Source organism: Eriocheir sinensis, unplaced genomic scaffold (genome assembly GCF_024679095.1).
Source record: "Eriocheir sinensis breed Jianghai 21 unplaced genomic scaffold, ASM2467909v1 Scaffold1670, whole genome shotgun sequence".
NCBI classification, from domain to species: domain Eukaryota; kingdom Metazoa; phylum Arthropoda; class Malacostraca; order Decapoda; family Varunidae; genus Eriocheir; species Eriocheir sinensis.
Genome location: NW_026111040.1, coordinates 1 through 18492, shown reverse-complemented (window position 1 = coordinate 18492; position 18492 = coordinate 1). Strand labels below are relative to the sequence as shown.

General features: G+C 44.4%; 1 long non-coding RNA gene and 1 pseudogene across 1 annotated transcript; both read right to left on the bottom strand.

The window, feature by feature from the left end:
• Window positions 1-95: 95 nt before the first annotated feature.
• Window positions 96-1544, bottom strand: LOC126990466 (putative nuclease HARBI1; annotated as a pseudogene).
• An 8281-nt stretch (window positions 1545-9825) lies between these two features.
• On the bottom strand, window positions 9826-13268 carry LOC126990465 (uncharacterized). The gene is made up of 4 exons (XR_007744387.1): window positions 11617-13268; window positions 10909-11081; window positions 10444-10559; window positions 9826-9975 (listed from the first exon to the last, which is right to left on the bottom strand). It is a non-coding gene; the product is annotated as an uncharacterized LOC126990465 (long non-coding RNA).
• Window positions 13269-18492: the final 5224 nt, after the last annotated feature.

Here is an 18492-nt window from a genome sequence, read left to right as displayed (position 1 = left end):
GCCAACACAAATATGCGTGTTATGCACCTGTACGGGTGCCCTGCGCATTATTGTCCAGATCCAGATCCAGAACAATGGTGGTGTCTATATGATGTTTAGAAGAAGTCCCTGATGATTTGCTGCCGTTTCAGTCTGCCTTCTACATTTCCTCGTCTATGTGCAGGAACCTCATTAGGGATGTTATTGACATTTAGGTTCACGTCCCTTCCATCTTGTGGTAAAACCAGCCTAGTTTTCACCGCAATATTGTGTAGTACCACACAAGCAACTACAACAGTTTTGGTGGTGTCTAAACTTGTCCTGACTGTCTTCCCTAAGTACCCAAACCTCCTTTTTAATATCCCAAATGCCCGTTCAACAGTGTTTCTGGTTTGGGAATGACTGTAGTTATAAGCTCTCATGAGCATTATCTGGAAATGACACAGGTGTCATTAGATACCTTTTCAAGGGATATCCTGCATCTCCAAGTAGATGATACCTGGGATTTAAATTAACTTCTATTTCAGCACAGAGCCTGCTGTTTTCAAAAACTCGACTGTCATGGACGCTCCCAGGCCAACGGGCAACAACATTATGAAACTGCAGGTCTGGCCCACACACAGCTTGGACATTTAATGAAAAATATCCTTTTCTACACCTAAACATCTCAGGGTTTTCCACAGATGGTCTCAGTATAGAGATATGTGTGCAATCAATTGCCCCTACCACACCAGGCATTCCACTGATGTCATGGAATTGCTCAATTGTTCGTCGAATGTCATTGCCGCAAGGAAGTTTTATATAACGCTGGCTCAAACTAGCGATTGCTTTTGACACAACCTTCAAACACCTGCTGACAGTCATTTGCGACACATCATGGCAGTCCCCTAATGTCATCTGGTGGTCTCCCGTTGCCATGCAACAAACTGCAATCAGGGTTTGCAGGTGTGGCGGAACAGGACAGCCTGTAAAGAGAGGAAACTTATATAGTGACTGTAAAACGACCAATGTACTATAAATTACAATGAAATGAAAGCAACCAGTTCTTTTTACTTTACATTAAATTATAAATTACATTTGATCTCTATATATCGATAGACTTTGGCCAATGTCCCCCATGAAGGGGAGTGGCCCATTCTCGGCAGATGTTGTTTCACTCACACCGACACAACCATTCATATAATTTTAGTCCCAAGGGGCTTTAGGGCATTCACCTCTTGAGTCAGTTGGGGCTGAAAGCTGGTCTTTAATTTCTTCAATGAGATCATACATTGAAGTTTTGTTGCATCTGAAGCGCTCGACAAACTCGTCGTCACTCATTGCTGTGAAGGGGTTCATCCGATCTGGAAGTGTACTGTAGTTACGATTTTTATATCAAATGACATCTAAGAAGCATTAGTGACAACAGAAACAGAAAAAGATATAACTTGTCACCACATTTTACCTTTAACAATCCTGCGACGTTTACGTCCGATAGCTCCCTGGGCATCTGCCTGATCATCCAGCTCCTCATCCAATTGATCCAAAAGTTCCCAGTCATCCCACAGCTGCTGATACTCGTCCATGTTCTCAGATATCTGTATAAACAATGACAAAAATTATAACACTTAAGTAACACCAGGTATATTTTCATACCCAACCTACCTAACCTAACCAACTACTAGCGCCGACTGCCCAGGAATCGAACCCGGGCCTGCAGATTTGTAGATAGGCATGCTAACTACTACACCACAGAGGCACTGAAGCCTACAACTACCCAATTTAAATGTTCACTTAGATTTAGGTAAAATGATACTTTCCTTACACCACTTCATTTCACTATTTATGACTTAATATTATAGTTATGAGATGCAAATACATGTTCATTAACAATATTAAGGCACGCAGGGTTAGAAATATAAACTAACCTAACCCGACATGACCAAACAGAAATTAACCTAAAGCAGTTTACCTAAGCTAACCTCTTAGCTAGCTGAAACCTCCAATACATTATAAATTATAACCATGACATGACCAAACTGAAATTAACCTAAAGCAGTTTACCAAAGCTAACCTTTATCTAGCTGACACCTCCAATACAGTATAAACTATAACCATGGTTATGTCATGTTAGTTTTTTAGGGGGGAGGTTAGATTGCCTTATGCTAACCTCTTAGCTAGCTGAAACCTCCAATACATTATAAACTATAACCATGACATGACCAAACTGAAATTAACCTAAAGCAGTTTACCAAAGCTAACCTTTATCTAGCTGACACCTCCAATACAGTATACATCTACCTTTCCTTCTTGCTGGAAGTATGCCTTCATACAGCCTGTACCTAAGAAGGGTGACCGCTCCAATCCCTCAAACTACCGTCCTATTGCTTTACTTTCTTGTCTATCTAAAGCTTTTGAATCAATCCTTAACCGGAAGATTCAAAAGCACCTTTCCACTTCTGACCTTCTATCTGATCGCCAGTATGGGTTCCGCAAGGGGCGTTCTACTGGTGATCTCCTAGCCTTCTTAACTGACTCTTGGTCATCCTCTCTTACCCGTTTCGGTGAAACTTTTGCTATTGCGCTGGACATATCAAAAGCTTTTGATAGGGTCTGGCACAAATCTTTGCTTTCTAAACTACCCTCCTACGGTTTCTATCCTTCTCTCTGTACCTTTATCTCCAGTTTCCTTTCTGACCGTTCTATTTCTGCCGTGGTAGACGGTCACTGTTCTTCCCCTAAATCTATTAACAGTGGTGTCCCACAGGGTTCTGTCCTATCTCCCACTCTTTTTCTGTTGTTCATTGATGATCTTCTTTCCAAAACGAACTGTCCTATCCATTCCTACGCCGATGATTCCACTCTGCATTATTCAACTTCTTTTAATAGAAGACCCACCCTTCAGGAACTTAACGACTCAAGGCTGGAGGCTGCAGAACGCTTAGCCTCAGACCTTACTATTATTTCCGATTGGGGCAAGAAGAACCTGGTGTCCTTCAACGCCTCAAAAACACAGTTTCTCCACCTATCCACTCGACACAATCTTCCAAACAACTATCCCCTATTCTTTGACAACACCCAGCTATCACCTTCCTCAACACTAAACATCCTCGGTCTATCCTTAACTCAAAATCTTAACTGGAAACTTCATATCTCATCTCTTACTAAATCAGCTTCCTCGAGGCTGGGCGTTCTGTACCGTCTCCGCCAGTTCTTCTCCCCTGCACAGTTGCTGTCCATATACAGGGGCCTTGTCCGCCCTCGTATGGAGTATGCATCTCATGTGTGGGGGGGCTCCACTCACACAGCTCTTCTGGACAGAGTGGAGGCTAAGGCTCTTCGTCTCATCAGCTCTCCTCCTCATACTGATAGTCTTCTACCTCTTAAATTCCGCCGCAATGTTGCCTCTCTTTCTATCTTCTATCGATATTTCCACGCTGACTGCTCTTCTGAACTTGCTAACTGCATGCCTCCCCCCCTCCCGCGGCCCCGCTGCACTCGACTTTCTACTCATGCTCATCCCTATACTGTCCAAACCCCTTATGCAAGAGTTAACCAGCATCTTCACTCTTTCATCCCTCACGCTGGTAAACTCTGGAACAATCTTCCTTCATTTGTATTTCCTCCTGCCTACGACTTGAACTTTTTCAAGAGGAGGGTATCAGGGCACCTCTCCTCCCGAAATTAACCTCTGATTTTGGACACTCCTTTAACCTCTGTTCGGGAGCAGTGAGTAGCGGGCCTTTTTTTCTTTTTTTTTCTTTGCGCCCTTGAGCTGTCTCCTTAGCTGTAAAAAAAAAAAAAATAGATAAAAAAAATAAACTATAACCATGGTTATGTCATGTTAGTTTTTTAGGGGGGAGGTTAGATTGCCTTATGTTATTTCTGGCTAGGTCAGGTTAATTTCCAAACCGGTTTGATTTCATAATACGTATAGTTAAGGGGCAGCTATTCGTATCCCTAGGGTAAAGTGTGAAGACGTAAATGATATATATGAGTTGTGTTTGGGATGAAAATAGGCTAGTAAAGGTCCTCGGCCATGTGTATTTTGGCATAGTCTACTCTGAGCAATGAAGGCCACAAGCGACCTTATTACTTGTCCATATAGGTCAACCCTGTCATTAAACAGCTAAAAGCTAACACTATGACAGGGAAATGTGCTCACCTGCTCCAGTAATGGGATGAAAATAGCCTTAGTCTGGGCCTCATCCATGTGTGTTTTGAGGGCCACACTCAACCTTATTACTTGTTCATATAGGTCAACCCTGTCATTAAACAGCTAAAAACTAACACTATGACAGGGAAATGTGCTTACTTGGGCACATAATGGAAGGACAATAATCTTTGTGAGGGTCTCGTCCATGTGCAGGCTGGCATCATCTACTCTAAGCAATGAGGGCTACACTCGACCTTTTTACTTGTTCATATAGGTAACCTGTCATTAAACTGTAAAAAACTAACATTATGACATGGAAATGTGCTCACCTGGTCCAATAATGCGAAGAAAAATACAGGGGAGGTCTCAGCGTTAGGGAGCGGGAAGGGGGAAGAGGCGCCGTCTGCTGTCCCTTCGTGCCTCCCCTTCCCCCGTGATGCGTCGGGTTCCGTCGCGGCCCAAAACACTCTAAGTTTACGGTTTGTGTGACGAAGGATCCTCATGCCCACGGAAGGGGGAAGGGAATGTTTATGTTTGTGGGCCTTAACCTTTCCACGGCACAGGTGAGGGCGAGAGACAGCTGAAGGCCGGTGTCCCGGGCTAGGCAAGGCGAGTGGCCCGCCATCTTGAAGCCGCCCCATTGAGAGTCGAGAATGGACCCAGACGCCAGTGGTGAACAAGGGTCATGCCCTCAGTCATGAGTGCCTGAACTGACCCAAGGTAAGGGCGAGCCAGTCCAGTCCCTGCCGCCCCCGAGATCAGCAGGCTGGTGATGGGAGTAGAAACGGCTCCGAAACCCCCCCTTTAGGCACGGCACCACAGCATATAGTGTAGCTCTCAGGCCTCCACCAAGCCAAGGAAATTGTGTAAAACGGGTAAGGGGCACCCGCTTGGTGGACGAGGGGCAAAACAGTGACCTCACCCCCCCTTTAGCTGTAACAGTCTGATCTTTCTCTCACACTTACTCTTTTCTTCCTGTTTTTGTTATGAGTGGTTTTTTTTTTGTGTGTGCACGCCGGTGCAGGAAGTTGAAATCGGAGTGTCTACCCAATCGGGCGGTAGCCCTGTGATATATCCCGACATGGGTTCATCTCTCGTGTGTAGCATTTATCGATAAGAATATTAGGGATTAGAAGAAAGGTTTTCACGTTTGTAAACAAAACATGCTACACTTCCTTCGTCTAGTGAGGATATGGTTAGAACCAAAGACCCATAGACGACTTTTTCTGGAAGAAGCTTAAGCCTGTGACTCCAGCTCCATAGCCTCAGTCATACTATTAGGTATTGTTTTCTTTTTTTGGTGGATATTTTGAACTGTGTATTTAAATGCAATTTTGTATTAACCAAAACATGCTACACTCCCATCGGGAGTGAGGATTATTGTTAGGGGGAAGGGAACTTGGGAAGCAAATCAATAAATTGTCTTCTGCCTATGTCCTGTATTAATGCATACAGCCTTCCTAGCCTACGGTGCAGTCTCGCAATCTCCCCTACCACGACCTCTGAAGGTAACCACGACCCCACACTACCAAACTTGGAACTGAGGATACCATCTACCTCAAGGAACATCCCATAGTAAGCTGGGGAACGACGGACACTATCTGCCAGGTGGGACAGTTGTTAAAGTCAAGTGTTGCCAGGCCTGCCAGGGCAGGGAGAGTCTGGGGACTAAACAGTTAGTTTAGTTCAGCCCCACCTGGTTCATAGAACTGCCGTTCCTCACTTACAGGCTTTGGGGGTTGTGCCATATTACAACCTCCTGGTGGCAGCTTACAGAGAGGGAACAGCAGGGATTCGAACCCAGCCGTACACTCTCTGTGAGGTTGAGGAATCTTAGCGTCACTATTTTTCCTCTTCCTCCCCCCTTTTTTTTTTTTTTTCAATCTGTGATGGCCAGGGGTCGAACCTCGGGGCTGTTATACACCAGTGGTAGGTGTTTCCGTGAGAGAGAGAGAGAGAGAGAGAGAGAGAGAGAGAGAGAGAGAGAGAGAGAGAGAGAGAGAGAGAGAGAGAGGTGGGTGGAGTCTGGGGATTGACGTCATAATGACGTCACGCTGGCCCTGTCCGACTCCTGGGGTGGGTTTCATCATAGTGCTCTCCCAAGCGTGGTGACATCACGCGCAGTTGGGAGAATTTCTTGGGCGTGTTTCATCACCGCGCTCAAGCCACTTCCAAGTAGGATTGGGGACGGTCTTGGGAGAAACCAGCGTTGCCAATCTTCCGGGTCGCTTTGACGTCTATTATGTCTTCAGTTAACCTAAATTACACTTCTTATGTATAATTATTGATTTATAAATATAAGCAATTGATATTTAGTTGAAATACAGCGATAATATCTTCATTGTAAGGAATATGTGCACGTATTTTTGTTCCGTCTGCATCTTCAACGGCACCACGGTGTAAACAAACATTTAGCCGGGCGGCGCCTCGCCAGGCCACACCTGCATACGGGCCTCAACACTTTCATCATCACCCTGGAGAGGCGCAGACGTCTCATCTATGCCTTCGCAGTCACCTACTAACCACGCCAGTGAAACAGGTAGGCTTGAGACTTGATCTAGGAGTGTTATGTCTAAAAGGAAGGGAGCGAGAGTGAACATAGCAAGGAGGAAAGGGAGGTTAAAATACCTAAGGAAGTGAATGGTGATGGGGAAGCAAGGTGTGCCTTAAGTGAGAGAGAGGGGATTAAGACCAAGCACATGCTGTCTGATGCCCCAGGTATGAGAGAGTTAATAGTAATACATATTGGTGGGCCACATGGGGAAGCAAGGTGTGCCTTGTGTGAGAGGGGATTAAGATCAAGCACATGCTGTCTGATGCCCCAGGTATGAGAGAGTTAATAGTAATACATATTGGTGGGCCACATGGGGAAGCAATTAAGGTGTGCCTTGTGTGAGAGAGAGGGGATTAAGATCAAGCACATGCTGTCTGATGCCCCAGGTATGAGAAAGTTAATAGTAATACATATTGGTGGGCCACATGGGGAAGCAAGGTGTGCCTTGTGTGAGAGAGAGGGGATTAAGATCAAGCACATGCTGTCTGATGCCTAAGGTATGAGAAAGTTAATAGTAATACATATTGGTGGGCCACATGGGGAAGCAAGGTGTGCCTTATGTGTGAGAGAGAGGGGAGTAAGATCAAGCACATGCTGTCTGATGCCCCAGGTATGAGAGAGAGAGTGAGTTAGTAGATTAGATTACCGTATGATGATTTTTGGAGAAAGCTTCAGTACTGGAAAAGGTTGACTACTGAAAATGTTACTCCCTCGTGGCACTATCAACTCTTTTGCTTTTTCTGCATTTCCAGGGGCTTGCAACATGATGAAATCTTCCCGCGTACCATACAAAAGGAAGGGAAACTGGAGAAAGGAGGCCTCCCTTCTCCTCCTGGAGCTGGTAACAGCTAACCGGAGGATTGTTGAAGGAAAAAAAAATAATCAACACGTCACAGCTCGACAACGGGCGGAGGTCTGGGAGAACATCACCACCCAGATCAATGTGGCATTTCCTGAAGTGATGAGGGATGTCGCTGAAGTCGAAAAAAAATGGTGGACCCTCAAAGCGCAAGGGAGGGAGGAGATCCACCAATACAGGAAGGCTGTGCGTGGAACAGGTAAGAAATGTATTAATTCCTAAGATCAAGTGGATCCTTATATTGAGATCTTCCCTCCAGATCTTCGAGTCCCATATGTAAACTATAGATATGAGATTTCTATTTTGCTTCTTAATATCAGATATAATTCTTTTACCCGCTTATCATATATAATCTTCGTCATTTTTTTAAATTTACTCGCCACCAGCGGGCTTTCCTTGTATAGCAAGATATTTTTTTATGCCATTTTATAATTCCCATTTAATCTTTGTCAAACTTCAAACCAACCAAGATTTGAGTCATTGCAAAACAAACTATATGGTAGATGTCAAAGCTACATTTATTTTGGTTTGGTGACTGAAAATTAAGTTACTTACGCAATTGTTTAATCTTTCAGGTGGCGGACCTCCTCCTAAGGAGATATCAGAGGTGGCCCTGGCCGTGGAAAACATTTTGGGGGTTGAGAATCAAAGTATTTCGGGCGTTTCCGATGACTTGGATGCAAACAGGCCGACAGTTGAGTGAGTATAACGTTACCTGAATGAACCGTTACTTCGTTTGAGCAACATGTTCCGCTCACCACACTGTATTGCTGTGCAGACAAATGGTTGAAAAAAAAAAGTTAAACTAGTACATGTTACTCTTTTGTGATGACCTCTCAAGATACTCAAAAGAGCTTGTAATAACCATGGTTATAATTTTAAGCTGCATTACAATAATCTTATATTCACTGCCCTTCCTTTATGATCCCCACCCCAGCCCTACCAAATTGGGAAGGCGGTTGCCAAGTGGTTCAACCATCGCTGAGGGATGGAATATTATCAACAGATCTTCCATGAACACTAACTTCAGCGACTTTGTGCAAGAGTCGTCAAAACTACCCTTCGAGAAAGCCTACTATGCTATAGGCAGCACCTACAAAAAAATAAAATAAAAATGCAAGTTTATTAATGAAATATTTTGGTTTGCAGACTTAAGTTCGTTTAAGGAAGTTTAATGTACAGAAGTTAATTAGTCCACTCGTGATTTTCAATGCAAACTTAAAAAGCCAATTTTAGAAACAATTATCTTACCGATCACTTGTATTAACCTCTTTTGTATGTGTTTCAGGGAACATCAAGCTGCGAGCAGTGCCTCTGCAGGAGCTGTGTCTGGGCAGCGCCATCCAGGGCAGTTATGGTTAGTATTGTGAACATGTTCTGGAAATGTTTTAGACATTGCCAAGTGGTTCAATCATCGCTGAGGGATGGCAAATTATTCAAAGATCTTCCGAGAGCACAAACTTCAGCGACTTTGTTCAAAAGTCATCAAAATTACCCCTCGTGAAAGCCTACTATGCCATGGGCAGGACCTACAGAAAAATAAAATAAAATACAAGCTTATTAATGAAATATTTTGGTTTGCAGACTTAAGTTTGTTAAAGGATGATTAATGTACAGAAGTTAATTAGTCCACTACTGATTTTCAATGCAAACAATTATGTTAACAAATAATATTGAAAGTTTGTCATAGTTTGCCTGTATCCAACCTATCACTTATATTAACCACTTTTATGTTTCTTTCAGTGACCAACAAGCCGTGGACGGTGCCTCTGCGGGAGCTGTGTCTGGGCAGCACCATCCAGGGCAGTTATGGTTAGTATTGTGAACATGTTCTGTAAATATTGTAAACCTTCTATTTGTAAGGTTGTGGTACTCACATGTCATCATGGAACAGGTTATTATAAGAATGTAAGGAGTCTGCAAGAGGCCATTCGGCCTATACAAGGTTAATGAGAGAAACAGGAAACATCCATAAATGTACTTCTTGTCAACCTTTACCGACCTTTCTTACAGTTCCTATTTGTGTTAAAGGATGATTATCAGCCTATTATCTTCGCTTGTGTTGACTGTATTTTTTTCCAGCAACCAACGAGAAGAAAGCTGTCCTGCCCCCGATGCAGAGTGCAGCATCGTGATGGTCACATCAACTTCCGATGATCATCAGCGTTATGACAATGAAAATAAACAACTAGGGCTTGCACTTCTAAGAGCAAATGTTGCACATGTGATGGCCCAAAAGAGGGCCTGTGACGCAGAGGCATTGTATAAAATCGCCTTGACCAAGAAACTGAAGGGAGAACAATAAACAAAATAGTTCTGAAACATGTAATTTATTCTACATCCTTGCATGAAGATCCCATGCAGAACCAACTTTGTCCAAAAGTGCTTTACAAGTTGTAGTTGTAGAGCTGTTGAAGGGGGGCCATTGCAACAGCTTATGCCGCAACCCTGCGAGGAATTAAAACTTGCATTGAGAAAAGGTTAACCAAGTATTACACTCCATCTCAATCATCCATGAACAGACTGAAATGTGGCATTCAGCAGAGAAACATGAAGAAATAAATGATAAGGATGATAAATGTATGGGGCTAGATATCGTTTAAAGATGGAGGCTGGACGAGTTGGAGATGACTGAAATTCTTTTCAAAGCTTCTAAATGTGAGTGTGACTAAGGATGTAACTGACTTGTGGGAAGGTATGTAAAGGGTTAGTGTGGTAGTGGCAGGTAAAGAAATGACGGGGGTTGCGTATAAATATTGCCCAGAGTTGCTGCTTGCAAATTACAAAAAAGTTAATAAACTGGGAAAGATTGTGAATAAATGTGACGAGTATTGAAAGGGGATGAGTATTATACCTGCCACTTATGGACCAAATAATACAAGAAAATATATATTAGTGGTTCAAACATTTCCTCACCTAAAATGTTGGCGAGCAATGTGTTCTCTGAAGAGAGCCCCTTCATGGACAGCAGCAGGTCTGCCATCCTCTGGCTGGAACCCCTCATCACCAGCAGGCTCATCACCAATGTCATCCTGCGGCAGATATGGAGTCTGTTAAAGGGTTGATAGTACTACTACCATTGAAAGAGTTCTCATACAATTAATATTATTTTAAAGAAGGATGTCATAATATATAATGCTTAATTAATACTTTACAATATTTTATGTGATGGACTGAGAGACAAAGTATCTACAACGATGACTGTATAACTCATAGAGAAATATAGTTGGTGGTAAGATATAGCTCTAGATATATAACAATTATACATCCACAAAAATAGTGAATGTAGAAAATATCTCAAGGTATGTGGGTGGGTTACTATCTAGTATCACCTTTTCATAGTCTAGCACTAATACAATTTATTATTATTATTCTGCTTACCTCTTCTTCAAGTTCGATGTTACGTAGCTTGCAAATGCTGTGGAGTATGCCACACGCCATAATGACTGCAAGCTTTTCTGGGTTCGAGCCTGATTTCTCCATGCAGGACGTGAAATCGGCGTTTGAGCTGACCGATGCCCCTCTCGACCATGCTCCTTCTTCTTTTGTGTGCACTGGAATGATAAAAAGGGGGATCAGTAAAACTGTCAGTAATATATTATTGTTTCAGTATAAAAACGTTTAAATGAATGTGTGCAATATCATTTACAACCTATGTTACATGAAAGGTCAATGCTGCTTGATTCTACATGAAATGAAAAGTTTACTTAAGTCACAAAAATATATATAATATAAAACTAGTGAAAAGAAAAACAATTTGAATGGCATTCAGTCCTTCCTTTAGCTTGTGCCCAATTTTCTTTAAACCCAAATTTAGTGTAATTTATTATCTTGTATATATGCTTTGGATGCTCTAGTGAATGTTATGAACAAAGATTTTCTTTTATTTGTTGGGAATACACCAATCTGTCATAACATCACTACATTATGAGTGATCAAAGTTCAGATGGTTAAGTTTTGGGTTTCCCACCTCAGCATATTCCAATAGCTCACATATGTGTTCCTGCACATAAATGAGGTGTTTCCATGATGTGCTTTATTGTAGTTACTGGTACTGTGGCCTAAAACTTGATTTTCAGATTTACATACCTGTTGTACGCTGCTTGGTGTCCTTCTTGTGGCCGTGGGTATGGTGTAAGCAGCCATCGCTTTGAGGGATAGCCACTGTCCCCGAGAATGTAACACCCAGGGCCAGCTAGATTTTGCTCAGAGATATTCCAGAGACCACTCTCTCTTAGAGTCGTGAGTAGACCCTGGCCACCTCGCCACCATGCCCCGCAGCTTGTACTGTGCATCAAATAACACTTGCACATTGATGCTGTGGTAGTTCTTGCGGTTGACGTACACTTCTTCGTGCTCATGTGGGGCCACTATTCTTACGTGGGTGCCATCAACAGCACCCACCACACCGGGAAAACCAGCAATTTCGGCAAACTCCGCCTTCATTCTCTGCTGCGCCCCCCGGTTTAAAGGGAAGCCCATGAACCGCCTCATATTCTCTTGTGTCACGAAAGCATCCACGGTCTGAGTGATGATTCTGCTGACTGTGGCCCGGGAAACTCCAAAGTCATCTGCGTTGCACTACTGCATTTTCCCGGTGGCGAGGTATCGCAGAGTCAACGCCACTTTCAGCTCCGCTGTGACCGCACGGCTCCTCTCAGTCCTGTTGCCAATCATGCGTTGCACCAGGTCAGTGATGAACAACAGGCCAGCACGATCCACCCTGTACCTCTTCTTGAACTCGGTGTCATCGTCCTCATTAAAGATGTCCCTTCTCGGGCGAAAATTACTTGGTCGGTGCTGGCGGTGTTGTTCACGGGCTGTCATGTTTACAGTCTGACGCTTGGAACCTTCCTTGGGAGCGTTTGGGAGACTCCGCACGGCCTCCCAAGGCGGCGAGCGAGATAGGCAAAGTTCCAAGGCTTGGGAGCTTACGTGAAACATGCCCAAGGTTTCTCGCACGCTTCGGACTCCTTGAGCACACTTCCAAGGACTTGGGAACTTTGATGAAACCCACCCCTGTCCTTTCATTTCGCTATTTCCCTTTAAGCGTCAAGAGTATGTGCCTTACTCACACCCCTCTGATAATGCACTATGCTGACAAATATTACCGGAGGGTGTGAAACAAACTGTGGCAAAGTATCATAGTGATCCAACAGATAATTATTGAGATATTCCAGAAAAAAAAAAGATATAACACAGCCACTATAAACACCTGCCTGCGCCAATACGGGCTGGGGCCGACTACCATCCAGGCCCCGCAAGCAAGCCTTCTGGCGCTATAGGCGTAGACATAAAAAAAAAAAAAAATAGTGGATGATAATTTAGTAATAGGCGCACCTGACATCACCGTAGCCGATCCAGGACTCAGTACGTTTCCTAACTAGTAGAAGATATTTTTTTACAGCTAAGGAGTCAGTTCAAGGAAATAAAAAAAGTTAACAAATGTTAAAAAAAAGCCCGATACTCACTGTTCCTAAAAAGAGTTAGAGGAATGGTCGAAAGAGAGGTCAATTTCGGGAGGAGAGGTGTCCTGATATCCTCCTCTTGAAATAGTTCAAGTCGTAGGCAGGAGGAAATACAGATGAAGGAAGATCGTTCCAGAGTTTACCAGCGTGAGGGATGAAAGAGTGAATATGCTGGTTAACTCTTGCGAAAGGGATTTGGTCAGTAAAGGGATGAGCTTGAGTAGAAAGTCGTGTGTGGTGGGGCCGCGGGAGGGGAGGAAGCATGCCTTTAGCAAGTTCGGAAGAGCAGTCAGCATGGAAATATCGATAGAAGATAGAGAGGCAACATGGCGGCGAAATATAGGATGTTGAGGACTATTAGTAAGAGGAGGAGAGCAGATGAGACGAAGAGCCTTAGACTCCACTTTGTCCAAGAGAACTGTGTGAGTGGAGACCCCCACCACACACACACACACACGTGAGATGCATACTCCATACGAGGGCGGACAAGGCCCCTGTAAATGGATAGCAACTGTGCGGGGGAGAAGAACTTGCGGAGACGGTACAGAACGCCCAGCCTCGAGGAAGCTGATTTAGTAAGAGAAGAGATATGAAGTTTCCAGTTGAGATTTTGAGTTAAGGATAGACCGAGGATGTTTAGTGTTGAAGAATGTGATAGCTGAGTGTTGTCAAATAATAGGGGATAGGTGTTTGGAAGATTGTGTCGAGTGGATAGGTGGAGAAACTGTGTTTCTGAAGCATTGAAGGACACCAAGTTCTTCTTGCCCCAATCGGAAATAATAGTAAGGGCTGAGGCTAAGCGTTCTGCCGCCTCCAGCCTGGAATCATTTAGTTCCTGTTGGGTGGGTCTTCTATTAAAAGAAGTTGAATAATGCAGAGTAGTGTCATCGGCGTAAGAATGAATAGGACAGTTCGTTTTGGAAAGAAACATCATCAATGAAAGAGAGTGGGAGATAGGATTAGGGAAAGAACAGTGACCGTCTACCACATCAGAAATAGAACGGTCAGAGAGGAAACTGGAGATAAAGGTACAGAGAGAAGGATAGAAATCGAAGGAGGGTAGTTTCGAAAGCACGAAGGAGGGTAGTTTCGAAAGCAAAGATTTATGCAAGACCCAATCAAAGGCTTTTGAAATGTCCAGCGCAATAGCAAAGGTTTCACCGAGACGGCCAAGACCATGACCAAGACCAAGAATCAGTTAGGAAGGCAAGGAGATCACCAGTAGAACGCCCCTTGCAGAATCCATACTGGCGATCAGATAGGAGGTCAGAAGTGGAAAGGTGCTTTTGAATCTTCCGGTTAAGGATAGATTCAAAAGCTTTAGATAGACAGGAAAGAAAAGCTATAGGAAGGTAGTTAGAAGGATTGGAATGGTCACCCTTATTAGGCAAAGGCTGTATGAAGGCATACTTCCAGCAGGAAGGAAAGGTAGATATTGACAGGCAGAGGCGAAATAGTTTGACCAGGCAGGGTGTTAGTACGGAAGCACAGTGTTTAAGGACTGTGGTGCCCCGCGAGACGCGACACCACTCACTACGCTACCACCATCCACCACAATATCTACCGAGGGCGACATCGGTATAGAACGCTAAACATCCCCCTTACAAGAACACTGGAGAACACTGAACACATCACGGAACCAGGAGGACAGACGAGGCGCCAGGGTGTCCCCAAACTCGCCGCTTATCTACCAGCAGTCAACACACGAGCAACGGGACATTCACCGACTCCATCGCCGGGTCCCATAAACCCATCAAGGGTCCCATAAACCAATCTGCTCAAGTGCCCCACCTGCGCCACCTCCCGCGTGACAGCCACCCTCCTCATTCTATTAGAATCCATTAACTAAAAGCTACACACCATATAAGCTACACACCATAGATGTGTGTACATAAAATCACCCGGTGCTCCCCCCTAGCCTTTTTGCTATAATATTGTCTCAGAGTTGTAAGATGTTCACTCGACACCCACCCCTACGTTCTTGTACAAAATCAAGTGCTCCCCCCCTAGCTCATAATATTGTAAGTCAGACGCGTGAACCAACCTTATAGACCATGCCGGCTAGGAAGATTGTTATATAAGTTCGATGTATGATTTACATGACTTCCATATTACCCTCGTGATGTATGTATGTATGTCTTGCCCAAAAACCCCTATATAAAGAGCATTTCTGCAGGAGAGACCTCAGATCAGCCAGCACTCTGCCCGCTCCCTGTACACTCAGTTGTCCTCTCTAGACAACATGGGCAGAGCATTCATCTTGTTTACCGTGAGTACGGAGTGAAGTGGTACCGTAGAGGAAAGCGTATCCATTGTGTTAGTAGTTCTGTTTAGGAATATCTAGGAAATAAGTTATTGTAATTCTGTAACAGCTTATTTTATTATTTTTGAGAAGGATTTCTCAGTGTTATACAAGTGTCGATGTCAGTAACCAGCCGTGAGAGAAAGCCTGAAGACTCGTTGAGTCTCGTGAGGCCAGTCGCTGGTTTTAACAATATTTTTGCCTCTTTGTAGTGTTAAAGTAGTATTAAGGTAGATTAAAATAAATATAAAAAGAGCGACACCGTTTCATCACCCCAACTTACGAACTCCTTAAAATACTGTTTAAGTACCAGAATCTTAAGTCAATTGTCGCAAGCGCAAGCAGTGTGTTATCTCCCTTTAGAGCCCGCTAGCGGGTTACAACATTGGTGTCAGGTGTGGGGTGGTGAAACTTACAATTTGTATTGGTGAATGTCCACATCCGAAAGCGAGGGGGAATACAATTTTTCTTGGGATTACGGAAATAAGACTTTAGAGTTAAATATGCCAGACGAAGACTTTCCCACCTTCCCCAAAGCTGAAAAATCGGTCACCCTTGCCCATGATGATCTTGTCACGCTACTTAGCCGTCATACCCTGAATGATTTTAGTAGAGTGCAGGGACTCTTACATTTTTGCGGAGGAGAGGAAAAGAGTAGCCAAGCGCCTAATCTCCCATGTCATAAAATAGCAAAGAAATGGATAGAGGATATCGAAAGCCGGACACAGGCAAATTGGGACACCACCGGAAAGATTGAATTAGCCAAACAATATGCCCTGGGAGTAGCGCGCGACCATCTCCTCGGTTGTATTGCCAAGTGTGGACAGGACTGGGAAAAAATAAAAGAAGACTTCCTACGTATATTCCCCACCGTAAGGACCTTTTCGGTCCTCCAGAAAGAAATGGATGAGGCGAAACGGCGGACGGGAGAGAACATCCGTGCCTTCCTCATTTGACTAGAGACATTGCGAGAAGAGTTGATCGCTCTCAAGCCTGCCAATACCAGTCTTTTAAATGAGATAACGGCTTTACGGCTCTCAGAGGCTCTACTAGAGACCTCTGCCTTTACATACACCCTGACAGAGGAAAAAAAAACAGGACCCACAGAAGATATTGAAAAAAGGGTATGAGTACATCAAAGCTCACCCAGAGTCGAAATTATCCGATGCCGAAATAGCAAAAGAAAAGAAGGTGTTAAACATCTGCTCTACCCAGGCATCCGGACTCAAACATTCCTCACAAGGCCGTTCCCCACGTCCTTCATGCCAGCCACGTTACCCGATACCCCAAAGGGGAGGACGGCACGCCGCGCCAACTTCACGCTTATATGGGAACGCGTCCGCACCACCCACGTGTTACGCTTGTGGGTATGTAGGCCACATGGCTCGTGACTGTTCGTATGGACGACAGTATAGGGGTGCCTACCACCCACCCCCGGGCCCCCGGTACCCTCAGTACTCTAGGAACAGGCGCCAGCCTGTCTCGCCTTGCGCTGCCTGGCGCCCGGAGTACCAGCCCAGTCCCTCACCCCGTAGCTCCTGGGGCAACCCAGACCTAGAGAAGAACAAAAAAAACCCGACCCCAGAATAGCTGCGGCAGTCCACGGCCCGACTAATGCCCTCACGTTGAGACTGTGTGTAGGCACTGATGCACAAAAGGAGATGTTTTTCGCGATGCTAGACACAGGCGCAGGAGCATCCTTAATAGAAGAAGATTTATTTAGTAAGGTGGGCGGGAAGATGATAGATACAGAACCCCTCTCCATACAAGGGGTAGATCGAACACAGATCCCTAATAAGGAATAGCCGAAGTAGTAGTGGGCTTTGGGCACGGAGAAATTACAGAAAAATTTGTAGTAATATCAAAAGGTATAGTGTTACCAACAGCAGTTTTGTTGGGCCTAGAATTTATGTGGAGGCAAAATGTGGTAGCTGCACCACTGGCCAAACCTGGGCAGTTTAGTGTAATGGTGGACGCTCATCCGGTGGAAGTTCATTCCCTGGCTGTAGACGATAAGAGCCCGTACCCAGAAGACGGCCTAATTAACCGGGAACCTACCTTAGACGAGATGGAAGAAGTACCAGTAAAGCATACGCTATTAACGTGGCGTCCTTGCTACCGGGCACGGCAGGGTATGTCGCTCTGGAGGCAGAGATTGGCAGAGCCCAGCAAGCCTTCTTCCTCCCCAGGTCCAATGATACCCCTTCTTCATTTTTATTTCCTGGATTAGTAACTTTAACTCCTAACGTTAATCAAACCAAAGGTAAATTCATCATCCCCTATGCTAACCCAACTGAAGAAACAATTAAGATGCCAACAGGTGAAGTGATGGAACACATTTATTCATGTCACTCAGAGTATTATCAGTCCTCAACTAATGAATGTGTAGCGGCAGTCACCAAGTCAACGGGTCCGAACCCGCTTGTCACCCAGCCAAGTAAGCAGATGGAACTAGATAAGATGATAGACGAGCTGTTTTCCCCCTCACAACGGGAAAATAGCTGTCTGAAGGGCCTAACCCGCAAGTATCGTGATGTGTTTGCTCTGAAACACGAGCCCCTCACTATTGCTGCCTATTATGTTCACACTTTAAGGCTAAAAAATTAAAAACCTATATATAAAAAGCCCTACCCAATACCAGTAAAATATCATAAAGAGATAGAGACTCAGCTCAAGGATCTAGAGGCCCAGGGTATTATACGCCCTAGTGCGTCGCCCTACAGTGCACCTCTAGTCCCTGTTGCCAAGAAAGATGGCGGAGTCAGACTTTGTCTCGACTTCCGCGCTTTGAACGATGAATTGATTGATGACAGACATCCCCTCCCTAACATTAACCTCATTTTGCAACAGTTAGGGGAAAGTAAAGTATTTACCTCGCTTGATTTACGCAAGGGCTACCACCAAGTCCCATTGGCAGAGTTATCCAAACACTTGACAACCTTCACGACACCTTATGGCCTCTACGAATTCACTACAGTCCCCTTTGGATTAAAAACAGCACCTCCAGCCTACCAGAGGATCATGAATCAAGTCCTCATAGGCCTAACAGGTAGAATTGTACATGTATATCTTGATGAGTTGATAGTACAAGGGAAAAACATGGACCATCACCTAAAGAACCTTCATGCCGTCTTAGACAGGCTTCAGAAAGCTCACCTGTCCTTAAGACTAGATAAGTGTTCCTTTTTCAAAGAG